This window comes from Pseudopipra pipra, chromosome 4 (assembly GCF_036250125.1).
Source record: "Pseudopipra pipra isolate bDixPip1 chromosome 4, bDixPip1.hap1, whole genome shotgun sequence".
Taxonomy (NCBI): Eukaryota; Metazoa; Chordata; class Aves; order Passeriformes; family Pipridae; genus Pseudopipra; species Pseudopipra pipra.
This window is the reverse complement of record NC_087552.1, coordinates 4,530,145-4,557,846: the sequence shown is the minus strand read 5'-3', so window position 1 is coordinate 4,557,846 and position 27,702 is coordinate 4,530,145. Positions and strand designations below refer to the sequence as shown.

The 27,702-nt window shown below is 40.1% G+C and overlaps 1 long non-coding RNA gene across 1 annotated transcript; it reads left to right on the top strand.

Moving 5' to 3' along the window:
• The first annotated feature begins 888 nt into the window (after positions 1 to 888).
• Positions 889 to 27,630, top strand: LOC135412669 (uncharacterized). The gene is made up of 9 exons (XR_010429884.1): positions 889 to 1,327; positions 2,004 to 2,102; positions 3,013 to 3,136; positions 14,377 to 14,497; positions 14,613 to 14,686; positions 15,484 to 15,523; positions 20,430 to 20,612; positions 25,660 to 25,818; positions 27,576 to 27,630. It is a non-coding gene; the product is annotated as an uncharacterized LOC135412669 (long non-coding RNA).
• The last annotated feature ends 72 nt before the right edge of the window (positions 27,631 to 27,702 follow it).

Below are 27,702 nucleotides of genomic sequence, written 5' to 3'. Positions count from 1 at the left end.
TTGCAGTGGGACATTTTGCTTCTAGATTTCGTGGGAAAAGAATTCAGCTTCTTTCTGAACTGCAACAGGGGCGTTTATGTGAAATGAGCAGCATAGTTCTTTATTTCAGGGTAGATTCTACTCAAATCTTTTTATCACATGGGACATGTGCTACTCAGAAGAGCAAAAAAAGTGTTATACAGTAACAGTTGAATATTTTATTGCATTTAGTTTGCCTGTTGAAATGCATATGCTTAATTGTTTTAAAATTGTATAGGATTACTGCAGATTTGGGGGGAAAGTGGGATTGTAAGTAATTCTCTTGTTTTGAGACCCACCTATGTGTAGAAGCATGCTAAGTCTTTATGGGACTTTTTGCTTCCTGAGAGGTACATGAAACCTGGAGACTTTGCCAGTTCCATACAAATAATTTGTTCCTATAAATCCAGTGTATTGTATGTGTGAAAGACAAATATAAGCATTATGAAGTGGAGTAGAGAATACTTCCTCTCCTTATTTGTGGAGATTTTGTTAGAAATACACTGTTCTGATAAATTCTAAGTCCAGAAGACTTTAATTTATAAAAATTTAATTTATAAAAATTAATTTAAGTGTTGAGGTAGCAAAAGCAACCAGTACCAGATATTGAGATGTGAGGTGGTGGTTTAGCTTTATTTTTGTAATTATCTGCCAGGAGAATTAGGTTGGTGACTTTTTTGACACATCTGGGTGACTTTTTTTTTTGTTTGTTTGTCTTTTTGACATCAATGAAATCAAGATTTCAGTCCTGGAAAAACCAAGATTACAGTTCTTTATATTTTTCTGTCTCTGTATTTTTCCTTCTTCCATTTGGTTGATACAAACTAAGGCATGGAGGACAGCAGAAGGGAAAAAAACACTAAAAAAAGAAAGGGAAGGTTTCCTAAGCAGTTTTTGAGGGACAATGCTGTTAAAAAACAAAGAAGACTTTTTTTTTTTTTTTTTTTGAAAGAAAAAGGATCATGTAATATATTTAAATATTTCGCGTGGGGGTTTTGGCAGAGATTTTCGCTTCAAAGTTATTACATGTTTAGGGTTAATAACTGCTTTTGAGAAAAATAACTAATTGCTGAAAGTCAACAACTAAAGACGAGAATGTACCTTTGTTTTAATCATTTCTGGATAAGTGACTGTATATATATATTAAGATTAATCATGCTGTGTGTAATCAGCAGCAGCAGCTAAATAATTGAAGCTTTGATCTTGTTAATGGCTCCAGTAGAAGAAGGGACAGACAGGATCCATGTGGGAGTGCCAGAGCTCCGTGGGACAGCAGGAGGAGGTGCAGGAGGCTGCAGCCCCGCTCCAGGTGAGTGTCTCTTCCCTCGTGTCCTCCAGGAACTTTCCCTTTGGGCTAAAGCAGCTCCTGCAGAGCCAGCCCCTGGCTCAGCACCTGCAGGGGTTGCCATGGCAAGAACTACCCTGTTCTTTCCATGAGGGCCTGCAGTTTCTCGCAGTCAGAGGTAATATGTTTCAGATTACTGAATTCATGGGCTGTGTAATTGATTTTACATGCAATGCAGACTTCCCATTATGCAGTATATTTCTATTTGATCATAGCCTTCTTTAAAAAAAAAAAAAAAGGCACAAACCAAAGAAACAAAGAAAAATACAAACCATCAAACCCTTCTTCTTTGAGTGAAAATTTCCACTGGCAGCCTCCCACTTGGTATTGCTTTTGGGAAAAATGGAGGATGTTCCCTTCACCTGATTTTGAGAAATGATAAACTGAAACCTGTTGGTTTAAAGGTAATTGTTAATTTTTTTAATGTTGTAGGTTGGGTTGTTAATCATCACTTATTAAAATACCGACTTTTCCATAGTAAGTTGTACCTTACTTAATAACATGAAAAGCTAGAGAGAGAGGTGTTCCTGAGGTAAAGTGTAGTCACTGCCATTTTAGAAGGCTGTGATTCTTTTCCATACTTTGTATGTATTCTGCAGATCATAACATTCCTATTGTTCTCTTTATTTTTCCATTACAGCTGGCCCCTCTTGGAGAGAACTCGATCTCTGGTGTCGGGAACAGCGGCAGTCTCACTGGTTCCTTTTGCTTTTCATTCTGATCAGATGTATGCCAAAAGGTGATACAATTTATTAATGAGATAAATATCCTTTCATTTGCTAACATTACCATTCTGATTTGTCTGTATGACTCTGAAGGACTTGATGCATCCTTTATTTTAAACTATCAAGTCCTAATTAGAAATCAGATAAAGGAGGAAATGGCGTAAGTTAACATGTGCCAGGCATTTTATGTTGTTTTAAACTGCACCCTTTACTGCTCTGCTTATGTGTAAGTACCAGTGCTGTTATTCTTCAAAGATCTCTGATTATATTTTAATATTTTAGTTTAAAAGATAGAGCATAACAGTACCTCCAAAGTATCACTTTGAGTGGAGGAGCTCAGTGTGCTGCTGTCAGTGTGTGAACAGGGTACAGGAAAATGTTTTCAGTTCAATCACATGCTCATGGCACTGAAGTGTTGGGGTTCTCTTCCCAGTAAGAGTTGAAATGTGCTTATTTAGTTTTTTAGGCAAGTGTGAGCTCAGAATATAGCAGCACTTACAGCTGTAAAGCTGTGTTCTTGAACACACTTGAATTCTGACAGCTGACTTTTGTCTCTTGTGCAATCTGTGGCACATCAAGAAGATGGAGTAATTGAAGGATGTGCAGCAACAGCTGAAAAGTTCTCACTGATAAACAGTTTCCTTGACCTGGAAAATTATTCATTGAATGTTTCAATCTGGGACTGCCAGTCTAAATTTTATTTAATTTAGTTATTGTCTATTTTATGAGTCTCTTTTATCCCCTGTCCCCTTTCCTTTGTAATCTGTTGCTGAACCTGTGGTATGCTGTGAGCAAAGGCAGAGTGAACTGGCAAGCTCAGTGTTGGCAAAGTGTTTGCTGCTCCCTGTCCCCCAGCCCTCTTTGTTGTGCTCAGGTCCCTGCCTGTGGCTTTGCTGACATCAGCTCCCTCTCATGTTACACCAGGAGTGGCATCAGAGGCTGTGCACGGTGCACGAGCTGTCACCACCCTCCAGTGACAAGGAAGTGAGGGAGAAACACCCATCCATGTCACTGGATGGTCCAGTTGTCTCCATGGGCTCCAGCTGAGGTAGGCAAGACAATATCCATGGATCTCCATCACTGTGTGTCCTGGGCCTGAGCACCTCAGAACAGGCTAGATAGTGAGGTGGAGAAACAACAACAAAGCCACTTAGTGTCTGCCTTGGTGGTAGAAATATATGCAGGAATGTTGTCATGCCCTCCTTGAAATTGGAAATATTATTCAATTTAGGAAAGAGAAAAGTAGTAAGAGTTGCCCCCTAGGTGGGGGCAACTAGGCCCCTTTTTGAAAGGGTGTGGTCTCACAAGCCTTTCACCAACAGGACCATGTGCACATGCACCAACTGTTATATAGGTGAGATATATAAAAGGCAGTCTAGAAAGGAAAGGTGACACCACACTTCTGTAGAGCTCTGAAGCCCAATTCTGTGCCTGGTCCTGGAAATTAGCAGAGTTTAACTAAAGACTGGAATTTAATTCCATTATTTAGGTTTTCCTAACAGGATGTCTTGGTAAGCAGGGACTCCCTTCTGTACAAATACAACCAGAAAATGTTCCAGTTTTAATTTGGTATTTCTTTTGTTAAAAACAAACTTAAGAACAACAGTGAGACAAAACCATGACCTTTTATTAATAAGTTACGTTGGTTCTATGTAAGATAAATTTCCCATAAGCACCTTGATCTCAAACAAACACATGATCAGCTGTGGAGTTTCAGCAATGCAGTTAAACAGCTGTACTTCAAATATCATTGACTGTGTGTTCATAACCTTCAGCTCTAAAATCCTTGAAGTAAAGGAAGTGTCTCTTGGCATATTTGTACAGCATCAGGTACATCTAGCAAGTAGTAAACTGGGAGTAACTGGTTTGCAGTTTTCTTATTCCATTAGTTGCATGCACAGCACGTGTTCTTTGCTGAACAGTAATGAAGAGAGGTTGTTTTCGGTTCTGTTTTTTCTTTGAGAAGGACATTCAGCAAAAAGGAACCATTAATAAAAGTTGTTTGGGGATTTTGTGGTTTTGGAGTTTTTTTGGTTATCCTTCTACAAGGAAAAGACTGTAAGCCCTTAAATCCACAGGTTCATTTCCAGTTTAACAGCTGTTCAAACAAAACTAGGAGGAAGTGCTACAACAGGTGAGGTTGCTGCTGGATCAGAGACCTCCACTGCAGCATCAACCAGGTTAACTCTTTGGTACTAATACTGGGATCATTTTCTGTGTCATACCTGAGACTTTAAAATATTCTTTAACAACCTTTACCTGCCAAATTCAAGGTAGATCATAATCCACTTTGCGAGAGACAAGAAGCACCGAAGTTGTTTCATGAAATTATATCTCGTTCTAAATATTTTAAAACATTCAAGCCCTTTTTTCTGGTGTAGTCTGACTTTTTTAACATAGGTCAATTCTACTGTGATAAAACTGAGGATTGGTCTCTTTATTGTCTTCTATGCCTGTATGCAATTCTTTCAGTTTCATAGGAAGTACATTAGGGATCGAATCTGCTGAGATGAAATTAAAAAAGCCCTTTGGGCATGGAAGAAAAAATTTGTCATTACAGATCTCAATTTGTTTCCTTCCTTTATCACTTAGAACTATTCAAATTATTAAAAACTTTGAATAATAAAACTAAGGCTGAAAGTAGCTTTTTAATCAGATTCAATCTAGAAGATGCAAGAGGAGGATGAATTATTAAATTAAGATACACTAATCTTAACAAAAAGACAAGATGCACACTGTTTTGTGTTTGCTTATTGGAACTTGCTGTTTCTAACCAGGGCCACTTGCTGCCTTTCCTTCTGGTATTAAGCCCAGAATTTAGTTTCTAACTAAATCTTGCCAGATGACAGCTTATGCAGAGGACATTTTCTACTGTTTTGCTTTTACAGAAAGAAGAGGTTGTTGTATTACTCAGTTATCCTGGGCAGAGGGTGCCAAGGCCTGAGCTTTCATATCCTTCCTTGTGATTAGAGCAGCCTTGAGCCATGTAAGGACACCTTCTGTGAAATCTCTTCCTATGCTTTTGTTTTCTCTACTCACTCTGTGTGTCTGAGAGCAAGTCCTGCACTTTTGAGTGACTTGGGCTGAAAGTCTTTCTCAAATGAGTGCGATGGAAAGTTTCCTCTGCAGTGAGGGTGCTTGTTGGTAAAACAGGCAGGTGAGGTTATCCCTTTCTAAACTAACTCCTCAGCCATATCCAAAATACTTTGTGGGATGACAGGACTAGGCTTAGCTCTTAATATACAAGACAATGAGACCAGTGAGTCCTCTGTTGGAGCTATGAATGAGACCTGCAAACCAAAGCTGCTGTAAGTTCTCCTGCCCAGTCCTTTACAGTGCAGCAGGGATGGCTGGAAGCAGTGATTCTTCTCCTTGCTTTGATTCTTTTCATCAGCTTAGCAGTCATAGTAGGAGAAATAAGCTTTGAATGTGGCTTAGCATTCACATGACCATTGGTGTGGAAAAAAATTATGAAATCAGTTATTTTGATTTTTTGTTGTTGTTCTCTGGTTCTAAAAATCAGTCTGTAGAAATTAGGCCTTCTGTGCCACCACAAAACTGAACATCACTCAGTCAATCACTGGAGAAGTGGCAAAGGGGCTACCTCTTGGTTAAGAGTTAGTTGTTCTCAGTCAAAAACTGTCATAAACTACTGTCATCCTACTTTGATTTCAGTCCAGTAACTACCAGTTCACTATGGATGATGAAAAAGGTTCTATTTTCTGAGTCATATTAGCATAAGAACTTTATTATGTATAGTGGTATATCTTTATCTTTTAGGATTAGCTCATGATTGGATTCCTTTTAAAAGGCTGACAAGAGAAGATGGTATTTAGCCATTCAATCACGCACCATTCAGCAATATTAAAATGCCCTCAGTAAGCAGAAATACAACCAGTTTCCAGTTAAATGTTCCAAGGCAAGATTTTTCCAGAAATAGAAAATTAATAGTCAGATTGTGGAGCCCTTACTGGTGATTGTAAATTGTTACTCCTGAGCGTAGTACTGATCATTGTGTCAAGCTATTAGTCAGGAGAATACATTTATTAAACCTAAAAAGCTTAACATGTGTGTGTTTCCCAGCAGACTTGTTCATAATTGCTGGTGACTTCCCCTGTGAATATAAAAGCCCAGTCAGTAGCCAATCCTGTAATTACAATTTTCCTGTGATTAACTGTGCTGCTTCCTAAATTAGAGTCTGGCAGATTCTGCTCAGGATATGGGCGACTGTCATGTCCACAAGGATGTTGTCCATTTTAGCCACAGTTCATCTCTCTGTCAATAAAGGATAAATACTTAAATGTTTTGCTTCAAAAGGAATTTACAGAAAGATAAAAACAACTTATGAAGGCTCCTACTCTTAAAGAATCTGGGACTACATATTTGCTGTGCCCTCAAAATGGCTGTGGCATTTGGCTTTGCTTTTTCTGAAAGCACATCCTGGCTGGATAAACTGCTTTTGCCATCTCTTTTTCCACTTGGTGTTCCTCACGCCATAATTTGAGAAGGCCCAGACATAAAGAACAATATTTTCTAGAAACCAAGCAAAATAGGCCAGAGATGAATCCTTGGGTCTGTGTTTCATTTCAGCCTTACCTTGGGTGAATCCACAGCTGCTGTAGATTTTGGCAGTATAACTTCTGAGAAAACGTAAAATGTTTTCCTGTTCTCAATCTTGTACTTCCTTAATTTTTGCTTTGGGAAGTTGATTTATACTCATGTTAGAAGAAATGACTATAGTAAATACAAGTATGTGGTTGTGGAGTTCACCATTTACAGCAAGCACAAGCAATATATTTAAATTTAGAAGTTGACATACGTATGCATGCACGTGCACAGATCAGAATGTGAACACAGTAAGAAAGACATGTCTTCTATTATTAATTAAACCTTTCATAATGACTGAGCAAGACAAATCAGCTCCACCTTTATATTGGAAAGGATGAAAACCCGCTCTGGTCAAATTCTTCTTAAAGAAACAAACCAGCAGGACCAAACCAAACCACACATATTTCATGTCTTGGGCTTCTTTTCATCTACTGTCTATGTGTGTCTTCTTTACACTCATCAGTTTACCTGTGTGCCTGCCCTCTTGTGGATTTTAAGTGTATTAAGTGCTGTAGATTTTATTACCAAGGTTTTAAGACTGGGGGTCTTTGTGATGATCTTATAACTAATTTACATTATCTAGAACAAAAAGGGGCATATGTATTATAGGACTCTTGTGCATTTCTTCTGAATGCATTATTTGACTAAAAGAATTGTTCTACCTCCACCCTGTGGTTTGGGAAGTTCTTTTGTTCTGTTTCTAAGCTGGATTTGTCAAGCTTAGCTGCCAAATCTATTCCATGTTGCTCTAATTCCCCTACTGTCACACAACTGCTCTTCAAATTTGACTGTCTCAGGAAACCCTGAATCAAAAGGCAATGACAAGGTGTATGAAATACCACTGATTTATTCAAAGCTTTGGGAACTTTTTCTAAGGTCGTAAGGTGAACAGATCAGAGCCTTCTACAGCATAACACTCTGCCAATGCCACCTGTAATTTCTATCTAAAACATTGCTGCGTGTGCAGAAGCAGTAAATTGCTTCAAAGCTGGAGGCCAGGGATCAGTCCTGTGCTGAATGCATCCAGGAGGATTAGTGTGTGTAAGCCTGCAAGGTAGAATATAGTAAATAACATAAAAATGGAAATCCAGCCCACACTTTGTTGTGTTTTTAGGCCAATGCAGTTTTGAATTTTGCTACAGAACTAAGAGAAAGATGTGTGTGATGTTCCCAGTGTGCAGCTGGGAACAGAAAAACTCAGCTAATGTAGAATGACCTACTTCAGAGAGCCTCTTGGATTAGATCTTGTGAAACAAACAGCCAAAGGACAAGGAAGGAGAAGTGTATGGCGTGGGGCCAAAGCTGGGAATTAAAAAATTAATGGGAAAAGTGGATTCTTGAGCAGAACTTTGAAGGAGGTTACTGGTTTCCTCTCACTGTCCAAGGTGCTGATGGCACCTGAGAGATGCAGATGGGCTCTGCATCACAACGGTGGGGACCTGCCTTCTGGGACCAGTAAATCTGTGGGGAAGGTGGAGGCAGAAACTTGTTCTTATGAGTAGTGAGACAACAGATAGAAACAGAGTGATAAAGTTGTGGAAGTAAGTTTATGCCATTTCTTTGGCAGAGATCACATAGCCCACAACTCCTGGACCCAGGAAGGTGCTGTTGTCATGCTGTGACATGTATGGAAATGGAAGGAAAACATTGCTAGTTGTGTTTGATATTGTTTGCGTTTGACAGTACAGACCATTTACATTCCTTGCTGTCCTTCTGTCCTGTGCTTTTAATTTAAGGCTGGTTTTGATATCCTTCTTGCTAAGTAACAATTTACTTTGGAAATGTCTCGGGAGTTTTTGTGAAGTGCTACTTATTCTGAATTAGTGATAAAAACTTCTCCACATATTTTAATGCTGACAACAAATTCCCTTATTCTGCCAACATAACATTCTTATTTTGCTGAAAAAAAACATAGTCTCTTGCTCGTTTTTGCCTCTCGGCTTTCAGCTCTACTAAATCTTTCAGTCACTTCTCTTTACATCTTTATTTTCAGCACATATAGGTAATCTGCAGGGTTTTAAGTTGTTTTAGCTTGGGTCCATTGTGGGACATTAATATAGCCTTGACAAGGTCCGTGGTGTGGAACGTTGTGGTCCACACCACCAGTAAAGCAGCTGGGGGAGCGGAGCCGTGCCTGACGTCAGGCACACAGAAATGCGGAGCCCGCCGATTAATCACGGCACGCCGCCGACAAACGAGTGACAGTAATTGATGCAGCCCTTTGAGAGACAATCTGGAACCACTGCAACCTGGGAAAGCTCATTCATTTCTGTTCCTTTGCTGAGTTAGGGGTGAATAACAGCCCTCACTTAATTGCTACCCAGCGTTGCTTTATACGGTGACAGTGTCAGTGACAAGCCAGGAAGTCAGAGTCCAGTTAGAGCACTGTCTGGCTAAGTCTGCTCTACATTCTGTGCAACTATTGATGTTTTCTTTTCACTGTATTGGCTGCCAAAGGGCTGATGCACATACATCTGAAGTGCATTTGAATGCCTAAACTTGTTCTGTTAGGTTTGCAGCTTGACAGTCTGTAATTATCAAAATGTTTTCATTATTTATATTATACTCTTAGGCTGGAGTGTCAGGATTTCTAAGATGCCCCATAGAGTCCAGCAATAAAATGTGTGCAGTCTGACTAGATCTGATTTGCACTCCATGCTTTGTTTTAGGTGACTTTGTCTGGCTCAGGGTAAAGCCAGAAGGTCTTATGGCTGTAAGAAAATGTCTGTCTGTTTTAACAGGCGTTGTGCCAGACCAAGGCAACGTATATTCCAACTGTCTGTGCTAAGGTCCTGCTTGCTGAGTATTCCTTTTCTTGACAGCAGGGAGGGAAATCAAGGCTCAGCCCAGAATCCCAGAACAAAGAGAGATTTCTGTTGAATTTTCTCTCCAGTAGGCAGTGACTGCTTCCATCACATTGAGCAAACTTTTCTTCCAGAACAACAATAACCTGCCTTGGTTATTACTGGAGTGAGGCCAAAATATTTCACTTTAGTGCAATAATATTGTTACAGCAAAAGAGCTGCTGAATGGAACCTGCTTGGACTGTCATATTTGTAGATTAGGGCCACCTCCTACCCAGTTTTGCTTTAGGTCTGTTGTTATTATCAGGCTGGCTAAGATAGTATTGACATCCCTGTTACTCCTGAATATGTTCTCTGACAGTTTCCTTTCCTTGCTTTCTCACCTCTTTGCTGCTGCAGCAGAACTGTTGTCATCCCCAGATGAGAAAAGGAGGAGGTACCAGGCAGGGGTGACATAAATAGCTGTGTGGGAAGATGGGGGAGTAGGAGGAGTGTTGAGGGCTTCCAGCTCATTGCTCTGGATGTTCCATTATGGAGAAGGACAGCTCATTAGGCACTAACACTGGATAAAGGAACTGGCATGAGGGACTGTAGGAAAGAGGATTTTCTGCAGTTGTCTTGTAAAATTCTGCTGGCATTTTCAAAAGAAGGAAGAATTGCTCGCACTTTATGGACCTGGGAACTGGAGCACAAGGCAGTTCATTGCCCTACTTGCTGACAATCCAAACATTTGCATCTTTCATTGACTGGAACAAGACCTGCAGAAATTTAGGACCTCTGTGAACCAAGCTGATTTCCCAACCTCTGTAGTGATTCAGTGACAGAACAGTGGATGTCTAAGTGTAGATGCGAGGAGGGGAAAAGAGAAAAGCTGCTACTGGATCTTGTATTTCCTTACACTAGAATCCCTTGCAGTGGCTCTGGCAATTTAGATCTTCCTAGCTGAGAACTGCACTTCCTCTGTGGCCACAAATGACAGATTTATTTTTTTTTATGCTTCATTTGGCCATATTTGCTTTTTGAACACAAATTTACCTCATTGGAGCCTGAAGTGTTTCCTCACGCCATTCCTGTTGCTCTGATATTGCAGTGCAGTTGCTGGAATAACCAGTGAGAATGTGCTGGCAACAGGCTATTAGTGTTGTTCTTCTCTAGCAGAAATGGTCAAAAAGTGGGGCTTTGCAGGGTAGAGTATGTAAACTTAGGAGAGAATATCTCAGTCTAGGAATAGAGCAGATGAGATGCACAAGGAACTCATTTCATCTGAGTTGAGGTGGTTTTCATATGAAATACAGGGCACTTTAGCTGTTGCAAAAGTCCTGGCACACGTCAGGAGTGTTTCCTTGGAAGATTTTACCTTTGTGTTCTCAATTCCACTGAACCTTTTCTCATATTTTAGTAGAGTTCTTGGAATAGATTAGGTATGATCCCAAGTCTGTTTCCCTCTTAGTCTTTTTTTTCCCCTCTTTGCCTTTTCCCTTTAGGTTATTGTTGCTGTTGCACATGTCAACTTCTCAACCCTTCCTTTCCTGGCCGTCTTTCTCTGTGTTTAGATCTTTCTCCAAGAAATCTGGAAAGATGCATTCATCTATTTTCCTTCCAAGCACAAGAACAAAAGTGCAAAATGAGTGGTGTGTTCCCTGCTGATTTCACAACTTGAACCAATATTTTTCCCAGTGTTTTTGCAGGCTTTCTCCAGAGGCACCTGCCAGATCTTGATCCCTGCTCAAACTCCCAGTGCTGTGGCTCTGCACTGCTGTGGATTACTAGGATAAGATGTGACCTAGGAAAATGTGACTGCCAGTGGTAAAAGCAGGAATGTTTTCCTGTAAAGGAAAGTTAACACTTTCTTTACATCAGTGTTTTTTCTAAGGTGAGCAATTATGCAGAGCTCAAGATACCAGAACATAGTTTTGTAGGGATCTTTGACACGCCTTGTAATGTATTTTTGACTTTGATGCAACGTAGTTGTCACTATTACCTGCAGTAAAATATGCCTATTTTGCTGCACTGCTCAAATACTGGTTTTTTTAAAATCACATTTTTCTGACATTTTCAGAGCTGCACGAACAGAGGCAGTCAGTCAGCATCATTAGGTTCAGTCAGAAGAGCACTGGGGACTGGCTGCTTGTGATTCTGTGTCCAAGCAGAAACTGGGAACACAGACATCAGGACACTTGGTTCCTGACTACATTTGTAGTTATCCAACATCTCAGTATTTCTGAAAGAAGCATAATGAAACCCACAAGCATTCATGAGAGAAGATGTTGTGTCAGATGATAAGGTGTCAGGTCCCTCAGTTTGTACCTGAAACTAAGTATGGCTCCACGTAGAATGTGATTTTGGTTTTTTTCTCAATATTATAGTAGTTCATTACTATGCTAAAAGATTTTCATTTGGGAAAATGTATTTGCTGAGTGATTTGTGCACTGAAACCTCACTGTCAATTGAAAATGTTACTCTAAGAATTACAGTTTTGTTTGATGTGTGCACTGTGGTCTTCTGCTTGTTCTCTTTCACAGCCTGGGGTGCTGTTTTTACTTTCTAGTGTAACTAGTTAGTTATTCCAAACAGTGGAATAACTAAAACAGTTTAGATCAATAGTTAAGAAAAATGAAGATAAATACTGCTTGTAGTTTGTGGTTTATAAATGACGAATGAAATAATGGATTGGCCCTGCCGTGCTCTGGAGGCTGTGGTAAAGCAAAAATGGAAGCTATTCTGAGTCAGCTGTTAGTCTGGACTCTTTGGGAAGAGTTTCAGCTGCACAAGATGGTTTTTTATACAGAGTAGTTTGGATGTCACCTAACAAACTGAGTTCTCTTCTTGTTCTGACATGAACAACCGAGATTTCCTCCTTTGCTGGCAGACTTCATTAACTCTGTGGCTTTTTGAATCACCCAAAATAGCCTCCACATTATTGGAGTGTCCTTACTGGTAGGAAACATGACCTTCTCTCTGATACTGGGCCATCAAAAAGAATGTAATAAATTTTAATGTGTTTGTAACTTAGCCAGCATTTACATGAAAGAAAACAATGATCTTCTTGTTATGGAGATCATTAATGAAACATCAGCACTGGCCTGCAAATGCTACCACGTTGTGATCCAGCTGAAAAAACAGCCTTGTGTAACTTGAGGACGTTGCATAACACAGGAAGTGGAAAAACAAACTGAATTTTCAGTGGTTGTTTACATTTTAACTAGATCCCAGTGAAAAGTCTGCAGTGAATAGCTTTTTGAGTAATTTAACTTCTCTGTCCTCTGAAGGAATATCTGTGAGGCTGCCTATGTTCCTTCTGGCCTGCTCAGTGCTGGTATTTGTGGTTGCCTTTCTCAGCGTGTTAATCTGCTGTTTGAAATTCAAACAGCCTTGGGTTTGGGGTCGGTCATGTGGCACCCTTTGTGTTTCCTATTGGAGAAGGAGACGAGTCCTTGGTGGGTTGGGATTTGTAGGTTATTCAAAATTCATCTTCCTTGTGCAGTCAGGCATGGAACTTGGAAATTTGCTTCCCAATTAGTCTCTTGAAAGATAAAAGCAGTAAGTCACGTGTTCCACTGAACTCATGGGAACATAATCATTTACAGAACTGACTTGATATTTTTTATCTAACTGTAGTTTCAATGCCAGTACGTTCAAGACAAACTCATTTCCCTGCAATTCTTCAGTTCTGTCTCACTGTAGAAAGGCAAAAGTTGCAAAACTCAGCAAGATTTCAGGAAGAGGCAGCCAGTCAAAAAACTCTGCAGCTATTTCTTATAAGGGCTGCCATTTTCAAGTGTTAAATTCCCATGAGGATCAAATGTGATCTGAGCCAAGGTTTTGGCATTCAAGTCTGGAACGTTTGTTAACAGCTTTAAAAGTTGATACTTTTAAACAGAGATTTTTTTAGGATGAGTTACAGCCCGTGGAAGTGTATCTTGTTATAAAGTTTCTGAAGGAAATTGCATCCAGGTAAAAATTGAATTTAAAGACTGAAAACTCAGAGATGTGAACTGCAGAATGGAAGTGTCAGCTCTTGTTATGAGTGGTGTGTAAACGAACATATGCACAGAGTTCAGGAGAGTTATGTTGACTTTTTCTTAGCAGAAGATCTGATTCTGTGACCCAGCAGAAGGGGCACAGACACCGTTGGCCAAAAAGAGATTGCTTGGCATTGCCCTTCAGATTGATATTGTCCTACATGTGAATTATTAATGGATAGAACTGTGAACTGTATTTAGTGGAAGGCAGTGGATGTAACTGCTGTGAGCCATGGGCTAACCCAACACACTCAGCCTGTATTATCTGCTTTCTCAAACTATGTAATATTCCATTTGCATTAAGTACTGTGGTTTATTTGATCAACAGAGCTCTCCCATCTCTCCCATCCCTGCCCCTTAAGCCACAGATGCAGCAGTGGCTTTTCAATTGAGTGAGGACACCACATAATTAATGGTTGCCTGGGGATTATTATTTGGATTTGGTTTAACTTAAAATTTGGCTATGTTTTTGTAATTATTTTTTCCTTTTTCCCCATGTGAGAAAAATCTACTTTTGATATATATTGTTACCCATGTATTTAAAATATGTGACAATATGCAAACTGTATTTCCAGTGGTGCAGCACTGGCCAAATTCCAACCTGGGTTAGATTTATAGGATAGCAGTGTATTGCATTGTTTTGTGTCAAATTCTTAGAGTGACATGACACTTAGTTAATTTTCACACCACCACCACCCATCTTTCTGTGTATGAAAAAAATGTCATGAAACTCGGCAAAAAGGTGAAAGCTGCATGCTGCCTTTAAAGGGCTGATTGTTTCAGGGCAGATACTTGATCTTGGGATTTGCTGAGATTAACTGTGTGTGGGTTCCATTATCTTATTTGTCTTCTAGATTTCAGTCAACTCCGGAGTTGCTTGACAGCTGTGCTAAGGGCTGTACACTCATCATAAGACAAGTGGTCTTCCCTGCAATTGAAGGAGAGAGAAACAAGAGCTGGATGTGAAGAACAATTGTATGAAACAAAACATGTGCTTTGTGAATGTACATTTTGCAGTGGTTTTATTTTTACCTTTATAACATACACATTACATGACTGAATTTTGCCCTCTGGTTGTCCTGTTTTGCAGAGCAATGGCCTGGGATAAAAGAGTTTATTACACCTGGGGATGAGCCAGTCTGAGGAGAGAGGAAGGGGAAGCAGGTGCATCTGTCTTTAAAGTATGTTTTTTGTGGTTGTCTTTATCCTTGGAAAAGCTGGTTTTATAACCCAAGGCTCTGAATCCCAAAGTGGCAAAGGAAGGACCCCTTAGTTTCCTCGTGAACCTTTGCTTCTGACATTACAGCAAAGAGAGTGTCTTAACAGTCAGATGGGACAATTTTCAGTGAAAAAACAGTGCTTTTGTGCTGCACTCTTTTATTTATTTGTTGTCTACTCCTCACTTAAGGCTCCTCGTATTTCTCTGTTTCCAAATCTGAACAACAAAACAAAGCCTTAAATGATTGCTACACTGGAAAGTAACACATCGGAAATTTAAACCAAAAAATGGCTGCACGGTTTGTTTATTCTGTAATTAATTAAAGGTGGATTTTTCTTTAAAGTATAAAACCAGCTTTTTTTGTTGTTGTTGTTATTTCAAAGAAAGAAAAAGGTATTTTCAGTGCAAAATCCTGTTTGAGAGCTGTAAACCCCTGAATGCCTTTTGTCCTCAAGTTCTTGGGAATACTTGGGAAACAGCTGTGATCTAGAACTCTGTATAATTTCCTGTGGCTATTTGATTCTGTGATCTATCACAAGCCAGGCTGCAGTAATTGAAGCTGAAGTTGCTTAGCCACTGGAACTGCATAAGACAATGGGGGTGAATGTATTTGAACAGGGTATGAGGGTTTGATCAAAGCTGTGTGCCTTATCAAAAGTAATTCCCTGTTGTAACAGGAGGTTGCCTGCTGGTACACATGTTTCTAGCAGATACTAAAGCCTATTTTCTATTATTTTTGCAGGAGGATGTGCTTCTGTTCACCAGCCCATCCTTCAGCAGAAGTAAGTTCAAAGCGATGTCGAGCAAGTGTCGCTAATCCTTTTGAATTAGTGGTGGGAGTTCATGAGGTCACTTGTAACAGTGATGTAATATGCAGAAAACCTCTAATAACTGAACATATGTTGTATGTAAAGCCAGAAGCAAAGTAAACTGGAACACTGACATGAAGTTGAGGGGTGTGTGTTCTGTATCCACATCAAAGGTCTCCCTGCCTTCCGCCCAGACAGCGACATGGGGCTGGAATTGTCTCTGTTTTTCTGGCTGTAGCATCAAACATCAGACTGTTGGAATACAGCACATTCAACTTGAACCTCTTCAAATGGGTCCAGGCTTGAGGAGATTTAGCACTGATGGCACTGTTGCAAATAATTGGTGGTATTTTGCTTGCTTGTTTACCTCCTTTATTGTCACATTTATTACTGGTGGTATGCATTTATTGAAATCCCATGTATTGAGTACCATTCAAAGTTTTTATGTTTTTTCCTCCTGAGTGGGCTCAGAGGTTGTATGTGGGAATCCTAATGCTTGTTGCAGTTATAGTAAAACACTCAATGTCATTCTGCATTAGTTGACACCACTAGAAATTAGCACCCTCTGAATTTATCATCTGTTGAGCTAAGCAGAATGCATCCTCAGTGAGCCTGATGCTTGATGGCATTCAGCCCTCTGCATTTGCTGCTTAGCTTCTTTATAAATCTGCAAATGTAGTTAGGACAAAAGTAACCGCAAAAGGAGAGCCAAGACCTTTTAAGTTTGCTGTGATTTGGAACAGCCATAAGGTGGAACTCAGTAGCCTGTAGATAAACCAGCACTGACACTTGAAGCAGCAGAGCCTGGCTCTTGGCCTGAGTTAGCAAACCCACTGTTCAGGTCTTCTTAAACTGGGAAAGGGCTGTGCAGCCCCAGCTAATGTGGTTTCCAGGTTGGAAGGTAGTTCAGTGCATCATTGCTTTGGGTGTTTGCTTTGGAGTCCTTTCTGCAGCATAAATTCCTCTGATTTCCTTGGAGGGGGGGCAAAACGTTGTCCTGTCCCAGGAACGAAATGGGATTCCCTTGACTGTAAGATGGGTCCTGTTGTTTGAGTGCAATGATTCATTGCTCGCCTGTGCTGGATGGAACTGTTTTATAACACTGCAAAAGGAGTGTAAAACCCATGGCTTACGCTGGGAGCTGTTTAATTGCACCTCACTGCTGTATTTATGGCTCTGTCTAAGTCTGAGTTTAGTGGAGCTTCCACTGCAAAGCAGCAATGGAATGCTTCTGGGAATTTATGGCATATAGATGTGTAATACCTGTTTTCTCAGATGTGACTGGCAGTTTAACTGAGGACCTTTTTACACATTGTTTGCCATTTGATTTATTTTGACTATCAGCTGTGGTGAGCTCTTAGAAATCATTCTGAACTAACTCAGGAAACACTTCTCAGGAAATAAGTCCCTTGATATGTTTGAGACACTAGTGTTGTTCTCTGCGCTCAGAATGAACAAAGAGATAGATTCTTTACGTTTGCTGGAATCACTTCCTTTTTTCCAAGTGCAGGAAGAGCACTGTGCCTCCAAAATGGCTGAGCATTACTGTGTGCAGAACGAGTTTGGAGAGGAGAGCATCAGTTGTCCCTAAATACATCAGCTGGAATTAGGTCTCTATGGAGTCAGTAAGATTAAAATTCAGAGGCAGCATTGGCATAGGATGATTTCTGGTCCTGGAGCCTTCACGCAAGGAGTACAATATTCCTCCCCTCTAATCAGAAGCAGATCCTCCCCTCCCAGCTGTCCTCCATACTCTTGCTCACATTCTTACATTAGGAGTGTGGGCCAGGCAGTGAAAACTTCATTTCCCATAATATCTTCAAGGAAATCTGTGGGATTATCACCACCTGTTACCACCGTGCAGCACTCGGATGCTGTTCCACTCTGCAAGGTGAGGTAGGAACTGGGTGCAAATGGGAATGACAACTGCAGGAGTAGATGGCTGTGAAAGAGAGCCTTGCAGGCAGGATTCCTTGCCTTGGGATCACTATCTGGATATGTCAGGCCTCTACACTTCAGTCCATGGTCTCCATTTACTTTCCAAGAAAAAGGAAAAGGAACATTTTCCAAGCAGTTCCAGAGCAGCAGCAGCTCACACTGGTGACTCCTGTGCTCTGCTGTACATTATCACCACTTAGAAAGCCTTGCATTTCAATGGAATAATGTGCTGTTTGGAGGATGGTTTCCACTCTTTGCGGATCCTACTTTTTTTGCCAGAAAAATAAACAAAATAGGAACAATTAGCAGCATAGCAAGTAATAGCAGGAATGTTTTGTCTTCCTGTCATAAGCCTGAATTTTTATAGTACAAGTTCATCTGGAAGTGGAATAGCTGTGTCTTGCTTAGTGACCTGAGAGCAAGTCATGAGAAGGTAAAGAAGACCTGAATGTTTTAAAACAAAAGTGAATATATTCTTGGAAGAATATGGAACAAAGTGCTGTTGCGACCCCTTGTTTTTGTTCTCTTTGTTGCCTTGTGGAGGGTGCATAAGGATTCATTCAGAGATGCTGCCCCTGCTCCTGTGATCATCTCCTCGTGGGGGCAGAGGTTGGTCTCCATCATTTTTGCTGGTTGGGGGTATTGATTTTGGAAAGGTCTGGGTAACAGACTGCTTACGTGTTTCTGATCTTTCTCAGTGTGATTATGGTGGCTTGTGCTTCCCTCCTGTCGCTGAGGAGGGGATTTTCAAAAATGCTCTGTTGGCCAGAGTCTGTTCCCATTACAGACAGTGGGGAGATTCTCCTGGGTGTATAGGGATAAGGTGTGTTGGTGGGGGAAGTCCACCAAAGTGAGCTAGAACAGGTAAAGAACAGAAGAGACCTGGAAGTGCTTTTATGTTTCCTCTCAGTCACCTGATGTTAGCTTTACCATTGATTGTAGCTGTCCTGGTTACCTGGACATCACACCAGCAGTGTTTTATCCATAGCATAAAACATGAGATGCACATAGGATGCATAAGTAGTGCCTGTCTCCGTGGAAAAGTTAAAAGGAGAGGAAGCAGACAGCCTTGAGGCACTCATGGCTTTTCCTGGAAGGAACAGGATTTATATCCATCTGTTCTACCAGGGCACTTCATGCAGTATTTCAAGCCTTTTGGATGTTGTTGGTCCCAAGCAGCCTTTGTTTGAGAACTGCTCAAGATGTTCAGTGCTATCAAATGCTTTCTGAAAAGCTCTGAGAGCTAAAGGCTATTGAAATGATCAGACCTTGGGCATTAACCGCATTATTCCTTGAACATGCTTTTAACACCCAATTCATGAAACCCATGGGAACTTTCTGTACATTTGTGGAAACCTTGTAGTGCAGTTTGACAGCCCTGAGTTTTTGCTACCTTTCCAATTTTAGTTAGGAAGTCTATTAGCTGGAAATCCCTGGTATGGTTCCTATTTTTGGGATTAGTGTAATCAGGTGAGTTTTCTGGTTGTCTTGGACAATTAGAGTATTGAAGCATTTCTCTTCCAGCTTTCCAGTGTCATCAGTATTTGTCAGTGATAGTTGCACATTAACACAATATTCCAGATTATCTGTGTTTTTTACTAGGCTCCCTACATACATAACAAAGTATATCTCAGCTGTTTTATTCATTGTTAGAAAAAATAGCACATTTCTCAATCTACACTGATAGATTTCCTAGCCAGAGGATCAGAAGAGGACTTTTATTTTTTCCAGCACTGAGCCTGCAGATGTTTTTATTAATCAAGTTAATCTTCCAGGAACACTTTTTGTCTTCATCTGCTGCCTTGAAAGGCAAGAAGAAGTGATGCTGAGTTTCAGATTTGCTCAGTCACATTTATCTTGTATAAAGTTTCTGTGCACGATTGGGAGTTGCTGTGACAAATGTGAATAAAAGAGGGAGAGATAATTACTACTCTGCAATATTAAAAGGTGTAATTGCAGAGTCAGTGCTACTGTCTAAATAAGCCAAAAGAGAGCCAAAAATATGCTCATGCTGCAGAGTTTGGTTCCGGATGCCAAAAAGGAATTTGATCTTCCCTGTTGGTATTCCAGTATAATATTCTAATCCTGTCTCGTTCCAGAGAGAACTGTGGCGTTTTGATTTATTTTTCCTCTGCAATAATAATAATCTACATTTCCCTAAGCTAAGCAGAGTTTCTGGGGAAGGATGCGAGGCCCTTGTCAGAGGACATAATTCCCAAGTCTCAAAGTGGTCCTCTGCTTACCAAAGTGAACCAGGCATGTTCTGGTTCCTAGGGACCTTTTTTTCATTAGGCTCTGTGACAGAAAAATACTACCTTTGTCAGGAAAAAAAATGAAAGAAATCTGAAATCCACCTCTGACCATGTCTAGTCCCAGCTATAGGTCCTTGGTTAGGTTTGCTAAGGCAGTTGTATCTGTCTGAAGCCATTTAATGCAAAAGCTGTCAGGATTATCTTCCCCATAGCGTGGCTGTGTTGGAAATAGGGGTCCAGTTTGTCATCTGTCTCCGGGATGAGGGAGTTTGGGGAGTTCCTGGACTCCCAGCTGAGATTTAAATCTTGCTTGCTTTGGTGACAGCTCTGCTCCATCTGTTAGCAGTGGTGACAGTCCCTGGGAATCGTTCCTTCGTGCTCACAAGGGCTGTCTCTTTGCCTTGAAGAGAATTAAGTTCTCAAGCAGAGTTCAGCACCTTTTAAAAATGGGCAGAGCATTCACTCATCATCTATCCTGATCCACAGTGAGAACTCCTAAAAGAAGATAAAGCCAAAAAACTCGCATCTTGGAACCATGCAACTGATGGTTCTTGTGAGGAGCTGTGAGCAGGGAGCGTGTTTGGGGTGGGATTGTGACAGCGGTGACTTGCAAGGCCTCGGAGTGACCAACATGTGGGAAAAGAGATTTTTCCTGTTCCTTGACCCTGAACTAATTTCCACACTTACAGGGACTGCAGGCCTACTGGTGCTGACAGCAGATGGCTCAGAATATGCTCCCAGGAGAGTGGGAAGTAGAAGGAGAGATGGGATAATTGGGTTCACGCCGTTGGCCCTGGACTCCAGAGCTGTTACAGGCTGTGGAACGGCGCAGAGGAAATGGTCGACCGCGATGGATGTGCGGCAGTAAGGAGGTGAAATTGCATTGCCCTTCTCACAGAATTGCTAGTGTGTTAAATATTCCACTGTAAACAGGAGCAAATGAGGAGTCAGAGGGTCCTTGGATGTGGGGTAGAAATGTTGTTAATTCAACTCTGTAGCTGGGGCTGGACGAGCAGCGCAAAGCTGAGAACTGTCTTGACTTTCTTTTGTTTATTTTTAAAAGTCTGCGCTTCCTCCCATTTGGCTTGGCCATTTTGGTGAATATATTCCACAAAGAAATAGGAACTGTGTGCAGTTGGAAGCATTTCCAGATGGGCTCTATGTTACAAGAGGGAATATAATCCGTGGGATATTTGTGAGAAGGAGTATATGCCAATATATAGAAACAAAGGGTATACCTATGGCTTTTAAAGTATGGTTTAGCATAGTAAATCCCCAGAATAGGCCTGAAGGAATGGAGTGCACTCATCATCAGCACACATTACTGCTACTGTCACCCTCCAAATAAAATTTTCAAGGGGGCAGGATATGTGGAGTGACAGTATACCAAGGAATACTTTGCCATCTCTCAAGCCACATGGCAAAATTTCTGCTGGAGAAATGATCTGTTTTGCTTCTAATCTTATATATGTAGAGCTGGGAAACACATGCAAAGGGTATTACAGAACACAACATCAAAAAAAAGCCCCAAACCCTGATGTTTTGGCTCTCTAAGCTTCCCCTGGGGGATTTTACAGAAACCATAGCTTCATGTCTCATTGCACACATCTAAATAAATAGTCAAGACAAGCATTTTGCATAAGAGATGCTACGGTACAACAGCAGGATTATTAATTTCTTTGCCCCTGGCAAAAGCATTTCATAGCTGCAGTCATCAGCTCTAATTATTTGTTATAGTGTCTTGACTTCTTTGAGTATTGTTTACCCAACAGTATTTACACGGGAGCTCGTTTGTGAGAGGGTTTAGCATTTTTAGAGGGTGAAGTTGGTGTGTGTTTAACATAAATAAAAATTATTTCAGAAAATGAGGGTAAGACACACAGATCAAAACTGGCTGTAAACTGCTGCTGAATTCACAACAGGGAGCTGGACTTATGTGGGGTTTAATACTTCAGATTCCTTCCCAATCCTTTTATTTTCTCTGTAGCAATTTCCAGCAAAACCTCATCTTATTTCCTCTTGCCGAGACAGACCTAAGCATTCCCTTTCTTTGAGAGCATCCAAATTCCCTTAGGCAGACACCCAGGAATGTGTAATTTAAAAAAAAAAAAAAAGCAGAGGAGAAAAAAGAAAAATTAAATAGCTGCAAGGGTAATCCTGCATTCAAAACCAATTCCAAAAAAAAAGAGACAAATATAAAATGTCCTCTTGAGTGTGAAAACTTTGTAGGTAGGTATTTACACTTGATAGGTGTTTGCACATATGTGGACATATTTGATAGGTAAACATTTGCTTTGCCTCTCATACATGCATACTACCACAATTTTGCCATGTCCTCTTGCAACAGATACTGGTCTATGGAATGGGAAATTTGATTTTCAAGGTCAGTCTATCAAATTCAGAAGTCTTCTAGGATGAACATCAGCTAGAATTTCTGTTGTGACTGTTTTCTCATCCCATTCTTTGTGCTTTCTGTTTCTGATCTAAGCAGCAGATGAAGGGCTTAAGCCCTGGAGAAACCTGCCATTCAGAGTTCTGGTCTTGATCTGGTATAAAGGAATCCTTTAATGGAGCTAATTGATTTATGAACGAGAGAGTATCCAGAGAGGCAAAAAGCAGGGAGAACTTTAAAATGGCAAGATTGCCATTTTTATATTCTTGTGTGCAGAGAGGACTAACGAGGCTCTTCCTCAGTCTTGGTTGCCTGCTCTTGTTTTGAGGGAAGGTTGCTGTTTTCATAAATCCACGTGATCTGAAGGAGCCGTGGTGACAAAGATTCTGAGATCATCCCCTAGAGCCCTCTTTGTTCTGTCTCTAACAAAGGCCAAGGTATTGGATTATAACATAGTCCCTTCCATAAATTCAGTATTTCCTCTCTTTAAAGCCATCAAGTTAGGTCATACTGCCATTGTGTTCCTTCAAAAGTCTTTACAGCTGAAACCCTTCCAGAAGGTGAAAAATTAAATTTCCTGCCTGAGAAGTGCTGAGAGATAAAATCTGCCTTGGTTCCTGTTTCTCCTCAGAAATCCCACCACTGGATAAAAGGTGCCAACTGAACTTCAGCTGGTAATATTGGCCTCATGAACTGTTAAATGGAAGTTTTATTTCCTCAACCTCTGATGAATTCTTTTGGTGATGTATCCATTATTTTAGAAATGGTTTTGTATGTGAGATGAAAAAGAAAAGTTGTTGTGCTGATGACAAAGGCATGTGCAACACCCCTGTGGAGCAGTTCAGATTCTATAACTCCAGATACATCCCCGTTTGCCTGGTCACTCCCTGTGTTATGTTGTTCCTTGTATGATGTGAAGAGCAAACTTTCAGAGCATGGAAAGTGTCTCCCCTTTACTAAAGCCCTGTCCAAGCTGGAAGCACTACAGTGACTTAAATAGTCTTAAAGCTTAGGGTTTGACTGTCACTTGGTGCTGGAATTGTAGTTCTTGGATGTGTGCCTAATTGCTCCATTGTGGAAGACACGTGTCATGAAGGTGATGTTCTCCTGCCAGCAAGTTTTCGGCTTCAAATGATACAGCAGAAGTAAAAGTGTGAAATAGATTCACAAAATTAGTCAAAGAATGATAAAAAGGTTCAGTTCCTCAACCTGCTGTAGACTTGCACACAAAGTGAAAAGTGGGTTTTTTTCCCCAAAGCTGAAAAATTGGCAGGATTTTCTAAAAATACTCTTTTAGCTGTGATTTTGTGAAGCAGACATGTAAAGCAGATAAATTAATACTCCAAACAATCAGCAAACGTGATGCCCAGCAACACTTTTTCTGTGTCAGTGATATTCCTGAAATATGGAAGGTGCAGTTAACCTCATACTGGTGGTTCTTAGCATCTCTGAAGTGGCTGAAGCAATGGCTTGGCTCCAGTGTGATGTACTCTTAGAAATGAGAGTGTTCTGTAATCCTGTTGTTTAGCGATGAATATTTGCGCATTTTCTTGGACTCGTTCCCATAATTTACAAGGAGACTGTGGAAAACCCCAGAAAATTTCTTGGCTGGGTTCACTCAGACAAAGTGAAATAAGCCTTCAATTCCAGGATATGATACATGCTTTGAACACTGCACCTTCATCACATGTGACCTCGCTGTTTGATGACTTGGCACAGGGCCGCAGCATAATTCGATGATCCACTGAAAATCGTGATTCTTTCATGTGGAAAACAATAAAAAGCATATGGGATCAATTATGCTTCGCTATTTCTCTGAGAATTCAAGCACCAGAAATAAAAAATACTGTCTGAAGACTTTGAATTTCCATTAACTGGAAACAGTTGGTATAAATTATTTTTACTGAAACTGCTCTACTGGCCCTGGGTAATAAAAGAAAAAATAACATTGGCATTTGATTGACTTCATAGGTGCAAAATATGTCATGCTCAGAGGGAGCATAAAATTCCAGGTCGGGCAGTGGAATTATTTTATGAAATACCATGTTTGTCGTGGAGAAGCTTGGAAAAATGGGTTTCCTGTTACCTTAATTCCTACTGCATCTCTACTGAGCATGGTGATCAAATATACTGGGTAATGAATATGATGAGTAGCTACCCTAAAAGTAGGAGGTAAGAAGGGAGGCTTCTAGAATAATAAGAATTTTGGTGGAAATCAAAGCTGAGTTATTCAAGGGAACAGTTTTACTGGCAATGTATTTCTAAGGCATGGCTTGGACCTGGGCTTTGGAGGTTTCGGAGCCGTATGTCCTGTGGTGCCTTCCTCTCCCAGGGAGCATGTTCATTGTCACTGACCCTACAGAAGTCAGGAACTCTGCAAACTGGGAGACTTTGTTTCTTTGTTCTTTGGTTTAAGATTGAATTACTCTGCAGAATCCAGGGTAATTCTGAGTGGCAGCATCTCCAGTCAATCGCAATCGAACTTATGTTACACTGGGTTTGTCTCAACACCCAAGATTTATCTTTATTGCATTTGGTAAACAGCATTTTTTCTACAGGCTCTGTGATAGGAACAACTATCAAAGTAGTAGTTTGTGCTCAAATAGAAAGTTAAACTGAGCCGATAGTAGCTCTCAGATAGAAATTTAAACCTAATGCATCTGGATTTATGATGATAAAGCAATAAGCAATAAAATGGTTGTCAGCCAGGAACTGAAATAGGAAGTTAATTTCCAGACCTCTAAATTTTCTCCATGAGGAACAGACTCTTATCCCTGTTAAATATGACTTGTGTAATTAAACACCACCTAGTATTAGGAGTTTAAGTGCCTATAGAGTTACAGTGTAGGTTCATTAAGCAACAGAAAGGGGCACAGATAACTCACCTGAGAGCAGCCCTTCTCCACCCTGTCCCTTATTTGGGTCTGTTGGTGAGAGAGAAATGTCATAAAATTAAATTACTTCTGTTTTCTCCAGCTGGTTTTAGCTTCAGTCCTGATGGCCCAATATACAAATGTTTTCACCAACATACCCAAGTTTAATGCTAGTAAGAATATCAGATGTATTTGGAAAATGTTAGCATTTATTTTTCTGAAATAGCATCTGATAGTTTAAGTGCCATATTTTTTCCAGGCTTCTTTCATTAGAGAGACTGATGACTATTACTACAAATATCCCACAGAGCATTCAGTTATGCTGGAAGGAGGGTGCAAATGACATGCCAGAAGCTATGCAAGAGAGATGATGCACATTATTCTCATTTTATGAGGCTGTAGATCTTGGGAAAAGCAGAGATTTATAATGCCACTCCCTCCAATAATTAAGAAAGCGTGTGTCTGATTTATGTATCTGTGGTGGGAAGCTGGGGTAATTGACTGAAAATATCACGGAAAACAATCTCTGTATTAAAATGATCTGCCCCAAACTCCACATCTTCTACAGCAGTCAGGAGATCAAAGTTTCTTCTAGAAATGGAAGTGTCTCTCTGTGCTTTGGTAGTCAGCTGTTGTTTTGTCTTTCGTTTGCAGTGGTTTGAAGGGAGCTAAAAATACCTGTTGTATTCAGTGAGAAGCACCCCATAAGCCATCAGCATGATAGTTTGTAAATCTTGCCTTCTGAATGAGAACAGAAACTGGGGCGTGTTGCTTTACTTCAAACAAAGGGTTGGTGTGATTCAGGGGGGTAAGGTAAGTGTAGTTTGCTGGTAGTTCATAAACATCATTAAAATAACTTGATTTCAAGAAATAAGTCGTTTTGTCTTTGGAGGAAGTCCTATTTTGGTGACTCAAGAGCTGAGAAAAGTGGCAGGTTTATGTGCTATGTTGACTTGAGGTCAGGGACAACTGTGTGTTTGCAGATCTTGAGGGACAGTTTGGCAAGGCCAAGTTATTTTTCAAGATCTTTGACACCAGATCTTGTGGTTTGGGGTTTTTTTTCCCTTCAGTTACAACTCAAGATTCAGTTTCAAATGACTTGACAGCAAAATCCTCCGAGTAATTTGAATGAAGTATATTTTTTGTATTTGTTGAGTTGCTTTCTTTGATAATTTGCCTTGTGCTTGTTTCAAGAGCACTAAAGGAAAGCAAGCCCTCAGTTTCTAGGAGAAATTAAAGATAAAATTCATCTGGTTTCAAGTGGAAGTGCAGGGACAGTAAGTTAATACTTCTTATTCTCATAACTGTTAATTAACACATCAATCTGTGTTGTAGGATTGATAAGACCATCTCATCTGGTGATGTTTTCAAGGGAAAAACAAGTCTTAAGGTTGTGGATTTTTTCCCTCAAGTCCTTCTCCATTGTCTCCAGCAAATTCTGGATTTGACTCTGATCTCACTTTCAGTTGTTTCAGACCAGGGAAACTCCACTGATGCTAAATAATATATTGTCTTAATACAGGGTTCAGTCAGAAAATTAAAAATGGAGCTGTTGTGTGTCTCATATTTCCCATTGTTTGTGTCCAGTGTAAGTATCAGGAGTGCAGATCTGGCTTTGCCTTCTCTTTATGCAGCCTTACTCAACTTTTTATTAATTCTGACTTTCTAACAAATTTTCACAGGCTTCTTCACCTGATTCACAGTTCATGGGCATCAGTGATGGGATTCCCATTAATGGCAGTGCTAATCAAATATTAATTATTGCTAATCTAATAACCTGGCCTTAAAGTGTGCAAGTAACCAACAATCTTTTTTATTGCTCTCTTTTTTATTTCTCCCCCGACAAGATAAAGGAAAAGAAACATCAAAAAGTTTTTGTTACCTACAAGAGAGCAGAGAGATTAAAAAGTGTGTATGGGTATCTATATATAAATATGAAAACACAGCACCTGAATAGTCAGTTCTTTCTAAAAGGAATTCAGTTTGTATGCTAATAACTTCTCAATGTGCTATTTATATTCTAAAGCAAAAATCTGTAGCTGGCAGATACAGATTATTATAGTGTAGGTAAGTCTTTTAAACCCAAGTAGGGTAATCTAATTAAAGTGAGGCAAGAAAAAATAAATGTTGCTTTGCAAGTTCATTTTCTTACATGCTTCTCTAAAGAAAGAAAGTATCAGTAAATATCTCTTAGATACATGATATGACACTATCAAGTTTTAAAGGATTTTTCGGGTTTTTTTATGGTTCTCCAGCATTGTTACTTTTTATTTCTACAAACTCCATCGAATTTTTTGACTGCTGTTACCTATATCTGTATTATTTATTTTCAATGAAGTGTTCTAGTAATATTTTATCAGAGAAGGAAATACTTTGTGAAATAGTATGTGAAAACCTATCTGCCTTGAAATACATTTAAATCATGCAGACACAGTGGTTTATCCATACATAGGTGCCAGTCTGGCCACTGGCATAAGTTGTCAGATATAGAATGCATTTACTGGGTGATCACAGCAAATTTCCCTCTTACTGTGACTAGCTCTGAGTTTTCTCTCTCTCTGTCTTACCAGATGTGATCATCCTCTGGGGAATGAAAAAAATTTAATGAAGTGGACTCTAAAGATACTTGTGTAAGTATAATTCTTCATTGTTAAAGAATTTTCTTTTCTTATCTTCCCCTAATCTCAATATTTCACT